This window comes from Bidens hawaiensis, unplaced genomic scaffold (genome assembly GCF_021521415.1).
Source record: "Bidens hawaiensis isolate Kalapana, Puna unplaced genomic scaffold, B.hawaiensis_p1.1 tig00059855_1, whole genome shotgun sequence".
NCBI classification, from domain to species: Eukaryota; Viridiplantae; Streptophyta; class Magnoliopsida; order Asterales; family Asteraceae; genus Bidens; species Bidens hawaiensis.
Window position 1 is genome coordinate 50,535 of NW_027500770.1, and position 5,287 is coordinate 55,821.

Genomic DNA, 5,287 nt, shown 5'->3' on the forward strand with positions numbered 1-5,287 from the left:
GATGGATTCTATTGCATACATGATGCCATATCTAGTGTTTGATAGCTAATGCCATGTAGTTTTTTAGTTTTATTCTTAGTGAAGCATTTGTTATGATCATTTACTGTGAATGTTCTTACTTAGAAGCTGCTGTGAATGCTCTTAGAAATATTTTCTATTTTTTTAAATTTGTTAAGTTGGCCAGTTCCCAATTAGTGGAAAGTTTTCATGTTTTTGTGGGTTGTTAACACGTGTATTAGCCTATGTAATGTTGGTACCTAAACCTAATCTCTTGTTTTGATTTTGATCTCGTCTACTCTACTATTGTATGAATTTTATCACTCGATTTCCAATTTTTGATAAGAAACAATAAGTACATCATAACATAAACATGGAAGATATAGAGATAAGGAGGACGTAGCCTCAATACGATCAACACATTTTGGGTGCTTTGACCGTGAATGAGAGGAGAATTTCACATTCAATTCTTGAATGGACGACGGTCTCGTGAGTTTCCAATCGGGCAAAGAAAACAAATCAGTGAGCTCCTGCCTTTGGTGAGCAAAACTGATAATATTAGGTGGTATGAGAGGCCGAAGGTTACAATAACGATACTGAGATACAACGTAACAATGTAAAGCTATATTCCTGTTACATGAAGACGTAATTTTTTCGAACTGCTTTAGTTTTAACTCATGTGATTGATTATTCTCTCATTCTATTGTTTTACTATTTAGAATTATATATATTGTGAGCATTTTCTCATTTGTTAGTCTGATATCTTTGAAATACATGATCTTATTTGTCTTTTCAAAGTTTGATAGTATTACTTGTAAACTCAATTTAGCAAATGACAAATCATCAAAGAGATTCAGAAACATCAGATCAGAGACCTCCAAACTCAAAGAAGAAAAAGCAAGAAAAGCCATACGTGCCATGAAGGGCTTATCGATTCCTCCCGAAGTTGTGAAACCCGTCCTTAAAAATCTTCTAAAATTATACGATCGGAACTGGGAACTAATTGAGGAGGATAACTACCGAACCCTTGCAGATGCTGTTTTTCAATCTCAAGATGACAAGGTATATCTTTCATTGAAGCTTCAAATTATTATTGTTATTATTCATTCCTTAGTCCAATGCATTTTTGCTTTTGTTTTTCCCACTGTTAGTTATATATATATATCAATATTGCTTATCAGGGTTTATTTGTATAAATCCTAGGGGTGTGCGTGAAACCCAAAAAGCAATCTGAAACCGGAAAACCAAACCGAAACAAACGCTGAGGGTTTAGTTTTTGCTTTCTTAAAAAGAGAACTTTCGGTTCGGTTTCGGTTATGCGTGTAAATTACACCGAACTTATAGCTTTTCATTTTTTATTTTAAGTTTAAGTAATTTATAATAATTAAACATACAGATTGACCCATGTATTTCGGTTTTAGCCCAAAACCGAGCCAAACTGACCCTTGCACACCCTAGCCCATGGGCTCCACATAGGCTTTTCTTGGGTTTGTTTCTTGTATGTATTGAGGATGTCTCTCCTTTGTTATTAACTCAGATATATCCCCATCCTCCATATGAACCAATATTTTGTAATGACCGAATTTGATATTTTGTAATAAGTGATCACCTGCTTTGTTTTAATGCAGAAAAGCATTGCAGAAAAGCATTGCAGAAAGCTCCACATCCTCTACTACGCACAAAAAGAGGCGTGGATATATCCAGGAGGAAGATGACATGGAGCCTAGAGCCGAACCTACACGCCCAGGTGTACAATCAGATCATTCTAACTCGTTATCACAAAGGAACTCTAAAAACTCTCGCAACATTGATGACATAACCAGAGGCACAGAGAAAATTAAGATTTCACTAATAGACGAAGTTGGATTAGAACCACCTAAGTTTCTCTACATACCACAAAACATACCGTTTCAGGATGCATTTGTGCCTTTTTCATTAGCCCGGATTTCTGATGGCGATTGCTGCTTAAAATGCAAGGGTGATTGTCTTTCTAGGCGGGTCCCATGTGCTTGTTCTCGTGAAACAGGTGGCGAGTTTGCCTACACACCACAAGGCCTGTTAAAGGATGATTTTTTAGAAGATTGTTTATCCATGAATAGGGAGCCACAAGACCACCATCTTTTTCGTTGCCAAGAATGCCCTTTGGAGAAGGCCAGGAACGAGCATGATCCTGAACCGTGCAAGGGCCACCTGTTAAGAAAGTTTATCAAAGAGTGTTGGAGTAAATGCGGATGCTCAATGGATTGTGGGAACCGTGTGGTTCAAAGAGGTCCTACTTGCAAGTTGCAGGTAAGTTAGTTTTGACTTTTGATAGACAAAGGGTCCAACATAATTGTAAAAGACTAGAGGGGTGAAAATGGGTGGGTCATGTAATGAGTAGTGGTTGATATGGGCCACTTTTAATTCATGCTGAAATAGGCGGCCAAGCGTTTTGGTGACCCCAAACACTTTGCCAAAGTTTAATCTCACTGAGATAAACACGTTACTTCAGTTAATACACTATGACATCTACTTTGTTGAAAATAGACTTTGAACGACTCTGAACCCCTCCAACCCGTTTGACCCATTTTTTTAGCTGATTGTTTTCATTCAACCAAATTGACTCGTTTGAGATAAATATTCTAATACAACCAAAATCAAGCCATGCATAAGTAAAATGATACGGAGAGGGGTGAGCATGAGTCGTTTTGGTTATGGGCTAAAGTTAACCTATAACTGCTATTTCGGTTTAAGATTTTCATAAGCAGTCGTTTTCAGCTATAAACGGTTCAATTACTTCGGTTACCCCTCGGCTTCGGACAGTGTTCCGTTTTTCCGGTCATGGTTCAGTTATTTGGTTTTTCTGCTCACTTCTATGTAAATGGTTCGAAGGTGTCTCCTTGTAGAAGATTGTTATCACATTCATGTAAAAAAGGATTTTCTGTTTATATATGTTGCTGAGAGAACACACCATCCTTAATTGTTTATTATTCATAAGTGTTATGTCATAGTTTTCCCTTTTGAGCTTCCGTTGTGTGATTAACATAAAACATCTACTTTATCTATTGGAAGTTAATTCTGTTCAATCAAAATTGCAGGTGTTTTCTACAGAGGGTAAAGGTTGGGCTGTTAGGTCAGTTGAATATTTGCTAAAGGGTTCATTTGTATGTGAATATGTCGGGGAAATATTAACGAATACAGAGCTATATGAAAGAAACAAGCAAAGTAGGAAAAACGAGAGGCATACATATCCGATATACCTAGATGCTGATTGGGGGTCTGAACAAGTACTAAAAGATGAAGAAGCTTTGTGTTTGGATGCAACTCATTTTGGAAATGTTGCAAGGTTTATAAATCACAGGTATTGTACATGTACCAGTACATGGCCCCAAATACGTGATTTGCACACGCAGAAATAGGTGTGCAAATCACATATCTATTGTAGTGGTTTATATTTTCTCTGATTATGAAATGTGGGAGTTCTTTATGCAATTTGAGACTATAACTTTTTTAATATATACTATCTTTTTTCATGATGCAGATGCTATGATTCAAACTTGATCGAGATCCCTGTTGAAGTGGAAACGCCGGATCATCACTACTATCATGTATGTATCGACTTTCTATATTTAGTGCATATAATGTGATACAGAGTTGATTGAAGATGGGCTAGAAAAGGGTACATCTTTGGATTTTGCGTTTTGAAAACTGTTAGGTTTCGGTTTTTTTACCTTTTCTATTTGAGCGAGAAGTTTCTGGTTGAAAAAAGTTGGCCTAAAATAATGAATTTGGGCATGAAACTCTGGGCCAAGTTTTGTATAAATAATGTTGATTATTACGCATTTGGACCTAAAATTTTTGGGTTACACCATTTATTAAATTTTTATAAATTACTTACCATTCAAAAATAAAAATTGTAATACATAAATTTGATAACAAAATTCCGGTTGTACGGGTTCGTTTTTAAAAAAACTTTAAACCAAACTGTCGCCTATTTCGGTTTGGTTATGTTGGTTATTTCGGTTTCACGCACACCCCTAAGTTATGGGGCTCATAAGTAATTGACAGAAATGTCTCAAAGAGCCGACCGCTTGAATCAACTTTGAAACACTCAATTATGTAAAGAACCAACGGTTTATGGTTTTATTCAGATATTTTCATTGGTTTTTTATGCAGATTGCCTTTTTCACTAAAAGGGATATTGATCCGTATGAAGAACTAACATGGGTAACCACAACTATCTTATTATTATAGTTTGATCCCCTTATTATTATAGTACGATACTCATTTTAGTAACTTATTTGAATGGTGGCTAAACATTTTCAGGACTACGGTATCGACTTTCAGGACATTGACCATCCCATTAAAGCATTCGTATGTCAAGTATATACTGTCGAGATGCTAGAAGAAGAGGTTGGTAAAAGTAAAACACTCTTCATTGGTTTCTGAACAACATCCTACTTCAACTAATACGAATCCTAATTATAAACGAAGTGTGCCAACTAATATTAAAGCATGATGAAATATAGATGGATATATATGAAATGATTAGTATTAGTAATATTACATGAAATTATGGACACACATGACACACTTTATATATATATTGTGAACCGCTGAGCCTGCATACACCATTCTTGTCACCGGACAATCTAAAATATATTTTAAAAGAATCGAATCGTATGTGTGCAACCAATATGCATATGTTGTATAGAGGTAGGACACCAAAAATACCCAAATACCCTTAAGGACTACCCGCGAGTCACTCAGGAGTCCCTCATAAGACACCCGCAGGGCATACAAGTCATCCGCATAATCATTTGAGGAAGAAACACTTCCATAGCACATGCGGAAGCATCATAGCACCCTCAAAAGTCATCCGCAAGAAGGAATACCCTTTCGCGTAAATGACCACGAGGTACTGCTCCGGGACAGCTGTCAATAACTAATTACCTTCTAGAAGATTTACCGAAATGCTTTCCTGGGCAATACATGATCCTTCGGCCAATCAGCCAATAACACCTGGCAAGGTCATTATAACCGTGCACATGGCCAATATTCTCCCATTAACCAATGATAAAGAGACACGTGTCCAGGTTGTTATACATGCACATGCAACGTATAAACTGAACCAATCACATAAGGACATGCGTCCAGACGGTTATGCAGGTATCCTCTTAAGAGACAGCTGGCCCAACCACTTTCCTACCCCCCTTCGGCTATAAATACCCTCTCGATCATCATGAGGTATTCATTCACTCAGGGGCGGATCTACAGTGTACGAGGGTGGTTCCCCAGAACCACCCGAGTT

At 37.1% G+C, this 5,287-nt stretch overlaps 1 pseudogene; it reads left to right on the plus strand.

Moving 5' to 3' along the window:
- Positions 1–829: 829 nt before the first annotated feature.
- On the plus strand, positions 830–4,397 carry LOC143602791 (histone-lysine N-methyltransferase SUVR4-like; annotated as a pseudogene).
- Positions 4,398–5,287: the final 890 nt, after the last annotated feature.